Genomic DNA, 15,919 nt, shown 5'->3' with positions numbered 1-15,919 from the left:
TGAGATTAATAGAACACCAGCCTTGAGTAAAGTAGAACGAATTCAACACCTATGACTGGCACACACAGAAAAAATGTCCCATGTACTTTCCTACATGGGCTTGCCTTTAAATGTTATTTTCTGATGAGTTCTGGGAAAATGGTGGAGGAGAAGCTGTAGGCTAAACAAGCTCTTGCATAGAAAGCAATTTTAGTGTTCCAATGAAGAGTCCTAAGCCAGAGAATCACACCTCCTGAAAGAAAGATCCCTCAATTCGTATGTAGTGACCTTTTTTTAATCTCTTCTCACTAATTTTAATTTTATTTTATCTGATATTAGGATTGCAACTCCCGTCTGTTTATGGGGGCCATTTGCTTGGTAGATTTTGTTCCAGACTTTCTCTTTCAAAGTGTGTTTGTTTTTATGGGCAAGGTGTGATTCCTGAAGGCAGCAGATAGAAGGATGTTGCTTTTTAATCCAACTAGACAGTCTATGTCGCTTAATTGGAGAGTTAAGTCTGTTCATGTTGAAAGAACTGAGAAGTGTTTGGTAGTTTCTGCCATTTTATCCACCTTCTTGGGTGCTGTGGCAACTTGGTTCTTCCAATGGTTTTTGGATTCTCAGTTTGGGTGCAGTTTCTTTGCCTTTATTGTGGTTTTGTCGGTTCTGTCTGTGTAGGACATCTTTAAGTATCTTTTGTAGGACCGGTTTGGTGGAGATATATTTTTTTTCAGTTTTTCTTTGCTATGGAAGGTTTTTATTTCACATTTGGTTATGAAGGAGAATTTAGCTGTTCACAGTATTCTTGGTTCATAATTTGTCTTTAGGTCATAGCATGCATCATTCCAGGCTCTTCTTGCTTTAATTTTCTCTGCTGAAAAAATGAAGTTATTCTAATTTGTTTCCTGTCATAGATGATTGATCTTTTCTCTTTGACAGCTTTGAGGATCTTTTCCTTGGTCTGAATTGATCTTGTGCATATTATAAAGTGACAGTGGGATGTCCTGCTCTCATCTGGTCTATTTGGGGTTCTAAAAGTTTCTTGTATCTGAATAGGCCTATCCTTTTGCATGTTTGGGAATTTCTCTGCTAGGATCCTGTTAAAAAAATTTCCTAGACCATTATCTTCTGACTCTAGGTGCTGCTCTACACCCATTATTCTCAGATTAAGCCTTCGGTTGGTGTCTTCCAATTGCTGAATATATCTATCATATTTCTGGATTTGTCTTGGATAATTGTACATTCTTTCTTTATAATATCTAGGCTGTCTTCATTCACCGAGATTCGATCTTCTGCATGGTCTAACCTACTGTAAAGACTTTCTTCTTTGTTTTTTATTCATTTTCCTTCTGATTGTTTGGCTTTGATGACTTCGTATTCTTTGTTGGAGCTTTGTTTTAGATCTTGTATGAACTTCTTTACTTCCTTAATTTGGTGTTCAGTGCTTATTCTCAAATCACTTAGATGTTTGGTTATGCTTTCTTTATACTCCCATTCCTACTGTCGGGTTAGATTCAGCATTCCTTTGTGGTCTCCCTGAATTCTTCAAGCTGTCTGTTTATGTATTCCATGAATACCTCTATTGATATTTGTTTATTCTCGTCCCTCCCTTGCAATTCCCGTATGACTCTTTGATTAGCTTCCTCATGTTCATGCAGTTCCTGTAGATCTCTTTGACTATTCTCAGCCTGCTCACTCAATTCCTGATATTCTCTTTGTCTGTTTTCAGCCTGCTCATGCAATTCCTGTATTTCTCTGATGGGTCTCAGGCTGCTCACACAATTTCTTTATTTCTCTTTGAGTGTTCTCAACCTGTTCATGCAATTCTGTATCAATCTTTGAGTAGCTTCCTCATGCTCATGAAATTACTGTATTGATCTTTGGTTTGCCTCCTCTCTCTCCCTACCATGTTCACACTGAGTCCTTGCAGGTTTTCTATCTGTTCATTCACCATGTTTCCCAGTAATATTTATAGAACTTGTGGGGGAACTCTCCTCTGAAATACACATTATCTGTTTTGTCACCTGGTTATCATGAGTGGGAGTTGAGATACCAGGACGTGCATTTTTCTTGCTTGTTCTGCCCATGTGTTATGAAAGTAACACCAATTTTCTGCTAGGATAATTTTTCAAGGCATGCATCAACCAAAGTCCTGTAGTTGCACAGGCAAAAAGAACCAGATATAATCTAGTTCAACAGATACAATCTATTCAACATCAAACAACTATGGATTAATGGGCTAACAACAGCAAGGATGAATTTGGCAAACCAGAAATTATTATATTTAGGGACAAATGTGAGGAAAAATAAGATTAGAAGAATGTGGAGAGGTAAAAGGAGAGTGAATTTAACAAAGTTCTAATCTCAAAGAGCGAAATGGATTGGACAATGTTGTAGGAGAGAGAAAAAACAGACAAGAAAAAAATGGGAAAAACAAATATTTAAGTTTAAAAAATGAATCTTAAAAATTATCTCAGTTTAAGATGATATTGAGAGAAGAAAAGGATACAATGAGAGGCGGGGAGGGATAGAAAGGAGATATGAATTCTCAAAAATTATATAGGTATAAAGAGATAATACTGCTGTTACAGAATTTAAGACTAAGAAGTTTTGAATTGAGTAATAAAATTCTTAAATGTGTATACAATGGGGGTAAGGTCTAATATTTGATGACGGGCATATATCTGAGGATGAGCAGAACAGCAAATAAGTCACACAAAAAGAAGGAAACAGAAGAAAAAATGAAAAGAATGAAAAAGAAAAAAATAGAAAAAAAGGACCAAAAGGTCAGTAGAGATTTAAACAAAGCACACACACACACACACACACACACACACACACACACACCCCTAAAATAAAAATTAGGAGGGGAGGAAAAAAAGATGAATAGAAAATATTAAAAAAAAAACTAAAAATTTAAAAAGGTACAAAAAAGTGTTCTTTTTTGGGGGGGGGCTGGTAAGTAGATGGGAAGATCCTGTATCTCTCTGTGTCTGTAACCAGTCTCTTGGTGGAGTCTCTAGTCTGCTTGTGGTGTTTGGTTTGCATGTGGCTTGATTGGTTTCTTAAGTCAATTTGTTTGAACAGGCAGAAAAATGCTCTGCTTTACACAGGATTTTGTGATCCTCCTCCCAGGATAGTTCAATATGAGGGAGATCTGCTTTGAGTTTCACAAAAGAGGGAGATGGCTGTTTCCTCTAATTTGAAGATGCTGTGATGAGGCTAGGTTCTGGGTAGAGTTGAGGCCTTTCAACAAATTTTAGCTTTTCCCTGAGGGGTAGCTCTGAGACACTCACAGAGCCCAGCCTGGAGCCATTCTCAGGGTTTATGTTACTGAATTTCACTTGATTGCCTAGGCTGGTGTAGAGAGGGGCAGCCTCTGGCACTGTTTACCCAGTGAAGAAAGTCACTCCCCTCGGGGCAGAGCTTTGTCTGCCTGGGCTGGGTGACTTTTCCCAGGGATGAGCTTAGCCTGGCAGGTCAGGTCAGGTGCCTGTGACCTCCTAAATGACTTTTGTTTTTTTTTCCAAGGCCTGAGATAGTGCTAGCTGCTCAGCTGGGCCTTTTCAATATCAATTATAGAGATCTATGGGGGTGAGGGTGGGAGGGGTGGCCTTCCCTCCTCTGCTCCCTGAGAAAGAGTGAGTATGTCAGTATTCTACTCACACTGGAGTCTTGGTTCCTCAGTTGTCTCTGGTCTGTCATCTGCAGGATGAACATATGGGCTACTTCTCAGTTCTTTCTGGTTTTAAATAGAATCCGGTCACCTGCTGTGTCTGGCACCATTGTCACAGATTCTGTGTTGTTCCTTTGGCGGCTAGGCTGCTGCCGTTGGTGATGCCACCACAGCTGCAGCTAATGGCAAGTGCTCAGATTTGTCTCCTTGCCTGGATTTTCCCTTTCTAGCCAAACTCTCTGTACTGTGATGGCACACTTGGTAATTCTCTGGCATAGGACTCTTCACTGGTACACTACAAGTATTTTCTATGTGAGAGCTTGTTTAGCCTCTAGTTTCTCCTCCTCCATCCTCCCCTAATTTGTTGTTGCTTTTTAAAAAAACTGGTGCCAGTGGCTCATGCCTGTAATCATAACAACTCAGGTGGCTGAGATCTGATAATTGAGGTTTAATAACAGCCTTGGTAAGAAGATCTGTGAGACTATTATCTCATTAACTGGTAACCAAGAAACTAAAAGGGGCACTGTGGGACAAACTAGTAGAGTGATAGCCTTGAGCACAAGAGAACAGGGATTTCAACCAGGCCCTCAGTTCAAGATTCACATATTAAACAAATTTAAAAACAATTTGCGATCATTTGTAATCTCAGCATCCTTAACTAGTGGTTTATTTATAGCCAATTTGCATCTCAGTTTGTACGTATTTGGGTGGGGGAACTAAACTTATATAACAGTTTAAAAAATGAGCACAAGGGTACAGGTGGCTCACACATGTAATCCTACCTTCTCAGGAGGCTGAGAAATGAGGATGGTGGTTCAAAGCCAGCCCTAGGCAGAAAAGTTCCCATGAGACTGCTATTTCCAATTAACCACTAAAAAAAGAGAAATGGCACGATGGTTTAAACTTGTATGGTAGAGTGCTAACCTTGAGCAAAGAAGCTCTGGGACAACACCCATGCCTTGTATTCAAGCCCCATGTCTGAAGGAAAAAATAAAGAGTTCAGGGCTGGGAAGGTGGCTAAGTGGTAGAGTGCTTGCCTTGCATGTATGAGACTTTGGGTTCGATTTCTCAGTACCACATAAGCAGAAAAGCCAGAAGTGGCACTGTGGCTCAAGTGGTAGAGTGATATCCTTGAGGTGAAGAGCTAAGGGACAGTGCCCAAGCCCAGAGTGCAGGACCCATGATGGACAAAAAACAAACAAAAAAAGAGTTCAAATAACTAAATGATGTGCACAATAGACTATACACTAAAGATGAAAGCTTAAATTAATAAATTAATAATTAAAATGATCAACATTGTTTCAATTTTGTAGGTGGTGAATGTAGCAAAAAGTGATAAGAAATAATGATTCATTTCTAACAACTCTTCCATTTTTTAACTCATTTACTACTTTAAACTAAAGAGGCACATATCACTTTAGAGAAAAACAAAATTGAACATGTATTTTAGCCTGAATACCACATTTTATAATTTGCCTTTTAGTAAACAATCAGTATATTTTCATATAAAATACTTGTGATACCTTTATTTAATACTTCAAAGCTTTCCATTATTTGGTTATATCAAAACCCATCTCTTCCTTCTTTTCCTCCTTCCATTCCTTCATATCCTTCCCTCCTTTCAATCCTAGCAATTAAACTCAGGGCTTCATGCATTTTAGGTAGTTGCTCTACAAAGTGAGCCATACACCTGCTATTTTTGCTTTAGTCAGTTTGGTTTTTGTTGGTCATGTGGCTTGAACTCTGCACCTTGACACTGTCCCTGCACTATTCAGCTCAAGGCGAGTACTCTACTGTTTGAGCCACAGTGCCACTTCTGGTTTTCTAGTGGTTTATTTATAGGAATCTCACACACTTTCCTGCCTAGATTTTCTTTGAACTGGGATCTTCAGATGTCAGCCTCCTGAGTAGCTAAGATTACAGGCATGAGCCACCTGCGCTCAGCGCTGTTTTAGCCATTTTTATGACAGGGTTTTCTGTTTATGACGAGGCCAACCTGAATCACAATCCCTCGATGACAGGGAGGTTGTGTGTAGCAAGTCAGATACAGTGGGAAAACAACTTTCTCTGCCCATCACAGGGAGAATTTTGGAGGACTGTATTAGAAATGTCTAGAAGTGGGTTGTGAGGAGCATTCTGCTTCCAGGATACTCTTCCCACTTCCCAACATTCTAGTCCTGCCAGAAAGGTTCTATGGTAGAAGGCTCAGGATGGAGAGGGCAGACTCTCATTTTCCTTGTCACCAATCTGCCCACAGCATCGATTGTTGCATCTTAACTATTTGGATGGACTTCTACCCTGATGATTTTTATAAGCACAAGAAACTTGACATCCTGATAAAACTTACACAGTATGACAAGTTCAACACTGCCTCTTCAGACTTGCTGTTCTGCTTACATATTCTTCTGGATCAGCTGAAGCAACGAATGACCCGTGAGACCAAGAAAAAGAGTAAGTAGTCCTTGTTTAGATGCCTTAGAGCTTGTGAGTAGGGATGGAACCTAGGTCTCAAGGGATGGGCCTGCTTGGCCAAGAGCCCTTTGTAATACCCAGCTTGACAAAATGTCCTTTTATGGATGTTCTATGCCTGGTAATGTCTGTTCCCATTTTAAAAGGACTTGGACATAACCACTCATTAGAAACACCCTACCTTCTCATCAGTGTTCAGTCCAAACTCAAGTTCTACAGCTTCTCTTATTAAATCCTATCAAAGTTTAGTCACACTTTAACTTCTAGTGTCTACTCTCTAAGACTCTTGTACCTATTTCCATTCTTATATTTGTGTCACTGTAGAGAACTTCCTGCTGAACTCCAGATAAAGAACCCATCATTGATGTCTCCTGTGGTGACTGATGGAGATTGGAAACCAACACTGGACTCCAGAAAGCATGTGAACATAGAGGCTTTTTTCAATGTGTAGAAAGGCCCAAGTAGGTTTTGAGTCCTGTGGACATTCCACTGGTTCTTACCTCCACATGTGATGTAGGTTTACCTGCACATACCACCAAGGAAGAAGATGATCCAGAATGTCTTCCATTCATATTCACAATTCACCTAGATCCCATCCAAACCAGTAAAAAAGTATTGGTCTTGGAGTGCAGGGTAAATGTGTGCAAATGGAAAATGACCCCAGTCTATGTTCAGGAAAACCAATAAGTTAGGTCCAAAGTCTAGATTCAGTTGAGGAAAGGGAATCTGTCCTCAAAGAATATCCAGACCAATCTGTCCTGCTGCTGGGGATCCAATTTCCAATTGAGAAATAAGATCGGTCGCTCCCTAGACTCAGGAAGAAAATGCTGCCTTTAATAAGGAAGTAGATCCTTTTGAGGACGCTGAGGCAGAATTTGTGTCTGAAGGCAACTTGTCAAAACCAGCTTTACAATGTCGGTGTGGGGGGGGAGGGGGGTATAATTGGGTGGGGGGAGGGGGGTAAAATTGGGTGGGGGGAGGGGGGAGGCGGGGAAGGGAAGTGAAGGGTAAACAAAGGAGGAGGCTGCAATGCTTGGTAAGAAATGTATGCATTATCCTGCCCATGTAATTGTAGCCCCCCTGTACAGTATGTTCTCAAATAAAATAAAATACAATTAAAAAAAAAAAAAAGACAATCCAGATTTAGAGATTGCTTCCACATTTCTTTAGAAAATCTTTATATTTATTTTTGGTCCTGATTGTTGTAAAATGATCATTCTACTTATTTTCCTAACGTTATTAAAATGTCAATGTTTATGTTATGTAATACAATTCATGAGTCTTAAATGTGGTTTTCTTCAACCTACAATGTAAAGCACCATGCACATGTGTTCTGTGTGTGGGAAAACACAGAGTGACAGGGGGCTGAACAAGAGACCCTACTGGATATAAAGGGAACAGTTAAATGCACAGAGAGTTGCAAGGAAGCCAGGCCATGCCTGCATGGGGTGATAAGGTGGCTACAAAAGCTCTAGGACATACCAGATCAGATGACCTAGAAAGCTGGTCTGTCAATTGGGACAAATGCTACAATACTTATAGTGGTATGTGGGACTTTCTTCCTACAGTGAGTTCAAACCTGTGTGTATATTCATTGTGCTTTGGGAAATATTGAAGAAAAATTTGGCTCCAGTGACATAAAAATTTTACTTAGGGCTGAATTTATTTGACAAAATACATAGGAAATATCAACACTGGAAAGTATAAGCCATTATCAATAGAAGAAAGAAGGCTTATATAGATGGACAAACACAAAATCAGAAAGCAATTAAATCAGTTATATGGAAATACATGTTATATTCATTACATTTTATATAGTATATTATATGATATATAAGATCAAATACAATTTTTCATACTACAAGGGCTTTTAACCTTTTCAATCTTAAGTATTCTTTTTCACATAATATTAGTGTAAAACATTATTGGGGAAAGTGGTCATATAGCTTTGATTATAATTATATGAATATATATTTTTGTGTTTCTAGATATAACATTGATTATAAATAGATGAATAAATATAAACATATATTTGTATATCTGTCTATGAGGTGAATATAATGAAACAGGCTACACGATATATAAAAAGGCAGTTATGAGTTAGTATATGAGACTCAGGCCTGTAATCCTAGTGATGTGGGAAGCTGGGTTCTGAGTTTTAGTTTCTCTTACCCCTATGTAATTAGATTTTCAGAGGAGACCTGGTCCCTCGAGTGTAGCCAAGAAACACGTATGCAGGAATATCACACTCTGTGACCCCAGAGGAAAGTAAGTAGAAATCAGGACAAACATTTTATGCTATGACAGTCTACTAAGTTCCTGTGCCAAGATGGCCATCTGTAGAACATCAGATGGAAAGTTGGCATTCCCTCCCAAAATGTTTTTGACTATCCTGAATTAAACCTTATTTCTCTTCCCAAGTTACAAACACATAGAAATATGCCAAGGGCTCAAGAGAGATGGAAAAAGACTTACAAATACATAAAATTATATACTTTTTTGGGGGGGAGTCTGGTTGTCAGCTTGAATTCTGGGCCTGGGCGCTATCCCTCAGCTCTTCAGCTCAAGGCTAGCGCTCTACCACTTGAGCCACAGCGCCACTTCTGGCTTATTTTCTTTTTGCTTATATGGTGCTGAGGAATTGAACCCAGGGCCTCAAGCATGCAAGGCAAGCACTCTACCACTGAGCCACCTTCCCAGCCCCCAAATTATATACTTTGTTTCAGTCATTCAATGACAAATCATCAAAGGCATATCTTGAATTTTTCTATTTTTAATGGAAATGGGAATATACACTGAATGCATCAGGGAGTAGGTGATAGTTTGGATGCTGAGTTGTGGAATGTACTTCGGGGCATGGGAGACACTTGCCTTGGAGAACTTGTGTGGGGTTGCGTTTCCTCACACAGCTTCACAAAACAATGCCCATAACTTGTATGATGTCATAGCCATCTTTCCATAGCAGCAAATAGATGTCAGGCACTGATATTGCTCTAAGGTTGATTAAGCAACACAGAAAGGCACAAAGAACAAGAGGGAATGATTGCTAGCAACCAGACATCAGCTTCAAGAGCTGTCCTGACCAGAAGCTAGGATAAATTGAGCTGGAGAAGGCTAATCCCCATGCAAGGCTTCTGAGCACTAAGGACCAGGCACTATTATAGGTGTTGGAGAAACAAGTGAATGTGGCTCTCTCCTCATCAATTTCATGCTGAAAAGAAAACCAGAAATCATAATGATAATTTATATAAATCAGAAACATGACATTGATAATTTCATGGCAACAACTTCACAGTGGGTATGTGAGGACATATCCCTGAGGAGGAGATAGTTAATCTGAGAGCCATCATCCATGCAATTAACTAGAAGCAGATACTCCAGGCAGTAGGAACAACAAGTACATCCCTCAGTGATGGGAAAGGACGTAACTTGCTTCAGAAAAGGAAAACATCACTGACGTGTTTGCTTGTGAAGTAAGAAAAGAAGGTACAACAAAGAAAAAAAGATCAGACATGAAGATCGGAATAAATTATATAGATATTGGATGCTCCGGGTTACAAGAAGAAAAATTCTGTTATTCTAAAACTGACATTACCCACTGGAACCAAAGTGCTCAAATAGTAGCTAGACACATCTGATTCACCTACAGAATACTTTTAAAATGTGATTCTAGCCAGGCTCTGGTGGCTCACAACTGGAATGCTAGCTACTCGGGAGGCTGATACCTGAGGACCAGGTTTGAAGCAAGCCAAAGAGGAAATTTGGAAAGATTGATCTCCAATTAACCACCAAAAAAATATGGACATGAAGCTGTGGTTCAACTGGTAGAGCACTAGCCTTGAGAAAAAATTAAGGGACAACACCCAGGGTTTAGGTTCAAATCCCTGGACTTCACAAAACAAAAATGTCAACAAATAAAATTTCGTGCTCAGTCGATCATCACTTAACATTCTACTTCAATGTATTTGGTATGAGCCTAGGAAGTTACATCCTTAGCAAATGCTCTCCCCTCATATTCTGCTTCATTACCAGTATTCAAAGCCCTGGCATTACCAAAGTCTCCTCCCAGTTAGCATAGCAGTCTACCACTGGGAATTAATAGATATATTTTTATTAATCATAATCTATACACACACATCAAATGAGTAGTAGCCATAGTCCATTATTCTGAATGTTTTTGCTCCCCCTTTGAGTTAATAAGCCTTACCATTAAAACTATAGAATACTTATCAAATTAAATCAACAGTCATCATTCTTCCACCCAATCTTGTAACCTAAGTTATGTGGGATTTTTGGTTTCTTTGATGTTGGTGCCCTGTATCTTGTATATACATTTCTCTAGCTTTGGGAGGTGAAGGGAAAAAAACCAAATGCTTAACTAGGGATACAGTTTGACCCATTTTAACAATGAGATCAAGACACTATGTTCAAAAACGAACTTTACAATTTAGGCAGGGAGTGGGGAGGGGGATGGAAAGGAATAGTTGTGGAGGTGGAAGGGTAGGGATGGTAGGGGAAAAACAAAGGAGGAGGTAACAATGCTTGAGAGGAAATGAACTCATTACCTACCTTATGTAACTGTAACCCCTTTGTGCATTATATTTACAATGAAAACATATTAAAAAAGATGAAAAGACCCAGAAATAAATTTACATACTTACAATCATCTGATATTCGGCAAAAGAGCGAAAGATGTAATGTGAAAAAAACATAGCCTTGCTGGGTGCCTGTGGCTCATGCCTTTAATACTAGCTACTCAGAGGCTGAGATCTGAGGATGGTTGTTGAAAGCCAGCAGGGACAGGGAAGTCCATGAGACTCTTAGCTCCAATAAACCACAAGAAAATGGGAAGAGGAACTGTGGTTCAAGTACTAGCCTGGAGATGAAATGATGAGGGGTAGCTCCAAGGCCCAGAGTTCAAGCCCCACGACCGACAAACACACACATACACACACACACACACACACACACACACACACACACACACACACACACACACCACCACCACCACACACACATACACATACATCATAGCCTCTTCAACTATTGGTGTTGGGAAAACTGGATATCCATAGACAGAAAACTAGAAGTGGATCTCTGCTTGCACTAACATCAATTCAAAATGGATTAAGTACATTAAAATCAGTCAAACTACTATAAGACAGAATAAGGGTGACATTAGAACTTATAGGTACTGAGGTGCGATATGGGCAGCTGCACGGCCCAGCACCGGTAGTTGCGCTCCAGATCCCGCAATCTCGCACCGCGTGCCTCCTCCCCATAACCACTTACTCCAGTTGGCCACTGCGATGGGCACCATGCATCTGGCACGCCCCACCCTCTGGGTAGCTCTGCTCACTGTCCTGGCCCTGTTCCTTGGGCCGCTGGTGATGTGGCCCCGTCGTGTGCTGAGAGTCCTGCAATACGAACTCGCTGGCCCAGTGCACACCTCCGCCTGCCGCACCCGCGTGTGCTGAGCTGGTGTGCGAGCCAAGCTGTGGCTGCTTCCTGACATGCACACTGCGCGAGGGCCAGCCATGCCGTGTCTACACCAAACCCTGCAACTAGGGGCACAGCTGCCAGCTGCCAATGGCTGAGCCACGCCTGCTTCAGGCACTGCTGTATGGCCGTGGGTTCTGCGCCAACTCCAGCGTTCCTGGCCACCTGAACGCCTACCTGCTGCCTGTGCCCTCTGCCTCAGGAAATGCTAGTGAGTCGGAGGAGGACCAAGGCAAGGGTAGCCTGCCCCGCCCAGCACACTAGGGTGCCTGATTCCAAGTTCCATTCCATTCACTTAAAGCTGGATATCATCAAGAAAGTTCCCGTGAAGAACTACCAGCGCTACAAAGTCGACTATGAGTCCCAGAGCACGGACACCCAGAACTTCTCCCCAGAGTCCAAACGGGAGACAGAATATGGTCCCTGCCTTAGAGACATGGAAGATATTCTGAATCACCTGAAGTTCTTCAATGTGCTGAGTCCCAGGGGTGTGCACATCCCCAACTGAGACAAGAAAGGACTTTATAAGAAGAAGCAGTGTCGCCCCTCCAAAGGCAGAAAGCTGGTGCGTGGAGAAGTATGGTCAGCCCCTCCCAGGCTTCAACAGCAAGGGCACGCATGACGTGTACTGCCTCGGCATGCAGAGGCAGTAAACCTCACTGCATCAGTTTAATTGGAGCTCCAATACACTTTACTTTGCACAAAAGACTGCCATGGACAGAAAAACACCTGGCTAGAGCCTCAACTTATATTTCTTTTTGTGAGGAACTGTTTTTTGTGTTTTTTTAAAAAGAAAATCCAAGGTTAGACAGAGATTTTTGAAATGTCTATTGTTCCTTTAAATGGTAAACTTGAGCATATTTGCACTTTTCAGTAGTCAGAAAAGAAAATATTTCTCTGTTGCTTTCTGTAAAATAACATACTCCTGCCGAAAGCAGCGGACTTGATCCCCTTCTAGAATCCTCTCCATATCTGCCCACTGGAACAGCTAACCTTCCACCTCCCTCACTTCAGTGGCTATTGTAGAAGACATCTCCTCGTTGCCCTTCACCCTGCTCAGGCCTCATGGAGAACAGGAAAGTCAGAAACTCCAGTCACCTGGCCATCTCTACCATACACGAGACCCCTGGCCATCCTGGTCCTATCTTTGATTCCAAGACCTGGACCCCTGGGCCACAAAGTTTCTTCATTATCTGCAAGTGACTTGATCTGCTTGGAAAATACTGGAGAGATTGAGGTGGAATCTTAACTGACCAAGAAAGTTCTATAAAACTGACCAAAAAAGTTCTAGCACATTCTGGGAAACTTGTAAATGCAAATTTTTCTGACCTCCCTCCATCAGGCAGCTTTTCAAGGATGGAGCCCAGTGGAAGGCCCAGGGTTGCCTTGGCTGTGGTCCAGCAGGGCATGGGGGAGGCTGGGAGTGTACCCCACACCACACAGGCCTCACCAATAATGGAGTAATCGCTTTGGAGGCAACAAAAACAGAATATTTTCTAATTTAACTTCTAGTTTGGGGTTGAGGATAATAAGCTATTCAAAGGCAAAAGTTTATTTTCACCCCTCATCTTCATTCTTGACCTAACAAAACAATGGTGTTTAATGTTATCTAAACAGGAAAGATGAACAGCTTGTTGATAGAGCCTCATAGGGACACTGGGAACACATAGAGAATAACTTGTGTTTGTTGAACTTGGAGTCCAACTTATAATTTATAATTCACACATATATGCAGAGAGAGAGAGATATGTTCTCAATGCTTAACATTATATACAGCATAGCCCAACTATAATAGGATCCATACTAGATAATCCTAGATAGTGTTATAGATACTAGAAGGTGTAACTATGGCTGTGACCAGGAGAGGACACTCAGTCCAGTTGGGGATTTTCTCTCCCCAAGGCCAAACCCATGGCAGTATTTGGTGTGGGGCAATTGTCGTGCCCTACACTGCTCTCCTTAAGAACAAAAAGAGGTCTCAAGACAGTCTGCCTACCTCTTACAAGCTTTCCTTTATTTTTTAAATTTTTGGGGGGGGAAAGTATTTTTGAAAAGTTTTGTCTTGCGATGTATTTATAAAAGTAAATAAAGATTTTACCATTAAAATAATAATTTAAAAAAAGAACTTATAGGTACTGGCAGGAACTTCCTGAATAGAATCCCAGGGGCACAACAGATAGGAGAGAGACACAACAAATGGGCCTCCATCAAAGGAAAAACCTTACACAGGCTAGGTATATAGCCACTAAACTAAAAAGACAGGGAACAAATTGGGAAAAGATATTTACCTGCAATACATCAGACAAAGGGCTAATTTGCAATGTATACATGGATCTCAGAAAACTACCCCTCCCAAATCTAATAAACCAATCACCAAATGGGCAGAGGAGCTAAGGAGAGACTTCTCAGAAGAAGAAGGAAGAACGGCAAAGAAACATATCAGGAAAGGTTCATCATCCTTGGCCATAAAGAAAGTATATATCAAAGTAATCCTGAGATACCATCTTATCCAAATATATTGAATTCAGACAACAAATGTTGGTGGGGAAGTGGAGATACTAGAAAATGACAAGGACTTTTGTACAACCATGTTCCTTGCTGCTCAATTCACAGTGACAAGAAATGTACACAACCCAGATGCCCCACAATAAATGAATGGAACCAATAGTTATGCTATCTATATACAATGAAGTTTTAAAGAGCCATTAGAAAGGATAAAATAATGTCATTTGCAGGGAAATGGATGACACTAGAATAAATCATGTTAAGAAAGTTAAGCCAACATAAAATTGACAAATGGTAAATGTCTCCCTGATATGTGGAAGAAAGGTTTAAAACACAATGGAATATGACATACTGTGCAGGACTCTAGGCATCATATACCGTAAGAACAGAAGAGGAAGCCTTTGGCGAAAATCACTAAGTTGTAATACCCAAGCACCTTTTCTATATAATACTATATATATATATATATATATATATATATATATATATATATATATATATATAGAATTGAATATATATATATATATATATATATATATAAAATTGAATATATATATATATATATATATATATATAGAATTGAATATATATATATATATATATATATATATATATATAGAATTGAATTGAATTGAATTGCAATGATAAGGAAACAAAGGAACTTTTCTTAATCTGTCTTTTAATTTTCTGATTAGTCTGTATTCTTCACCTAATATACAGGGAAGATGGGGGAAGGGCACAGAATTAGTGGGAACTGGTGAAAAATTGCAGCAGCAGAGCCCTCTGGCTGTACTGGACATTGATGAAAGTGAACCATGCAAGTCGAGGTTCAAGATGGGAGGGAGGGTATGGAAGAGAATCGGGGAACAGATAAGATTATGTAAAAGGAAGTAAATGTACTAGTTACCTGACATACAGAAAGGTAACGCTGCACTGTATCACCGCTAAAACATTTGTTTTCAAAAGAAGAGACTTCCCAAGTGACAACGTAGGAGAATAGAAAAATACAGAGCAGATAATTCTTTTTTTATGTCCTTGGTTCCTGATAGATTCAATCAATAGCTAATGTCCTACCAACTGAGTCATACCTCTAAACCCAAAAGTCCTTACAATATTCAAATTTTTCATTGATTTATTCATATTTTCTATTTACTTTGTGGTTTGTGTGTGTGTGTGTGTGTGTGTGTGTGTGTGTATGTGTGTGTGCATGTAAGAATTGGAGTTTGATCGCAGGATCTAGGTGTTATCCCTGAGCTTCGTTTTTACTCAAGAGTACACTATACCACTTGAGCCAAAGCTTCACTTCTGTTTTTCTTGAACAGTTTATGGGAGATAACAGATTCACAGAGACGTTTTTGCACCTCTAGATGCAAATCATCATCTTCAGATCTTAGCCTCTGGAGTAGGTAGTATTACAGGCATGAGTCAAGGCTTATGGCTTATGAATTGTTGTCCCTTTTTTAAAAAGCTGGTGCCAGTGGCTCATGCCTGTAATCGTAGCACCACAGGAGGCTGAGATCTGATAATTGAGGTTAAAGAAAACCTAGGTAAGAAAGTCTGTGAGACTATTATCTCATAAACTGGTTAGCAAGAAACCAGACGGGGCACTGGCTCAAACTGGTAGAGTGATAGCCTTGAGCACAAAAGAACAGGGACTGTCCCCAGGCTCTGAGTTCAAGCCCCACATCTTAAAGAAAATGTAAAAAAAAATTGCAAACACTTGTAATCTCAACATCCTCAATTAGTGGTTCATTTAAAGTTAATTTGCATCTCACTTTGTACGTATTTGAG

At 40.2% G+C, this 15,919-nt stretch overlaps 1 pseudogene; it reads left to right on the top strand.

The window, feature by feature from the left end:
- Positions 1 to 11,515: 11,515 nt before the first annotated feature.
- LOC138819923 (insulin-like growth factor-binding protein 3 pseudogene) lies at positions 11,516 to 12,276 on the top strand (annotated as a pseudogene).
- Positions 12,277 to 15,919: the final 3,643 nt, after the last annotated feature.

The sequence above is a fragment of the Dipodomys merriami genome, unplaced genomic scaffold, assembly GCF_024711535.1.
Source record: "Dipodomys merriami isolate MVZ:Mamm:240054 unplaced genomic scaffold, mDipMer1.0.p SCAF_826, whole genome shotgun sequence".
Taxonomy (NCBI): domain Eukaryota; kingdom Metazoa; phylum Chordata; class Mammalia; order Rodentia; family Heteromyidae; genus Dipodomys; species Dipodomys merriami.
This window is presented reverse-complemented; position numbering and strand designations above follow the sequence as displayed.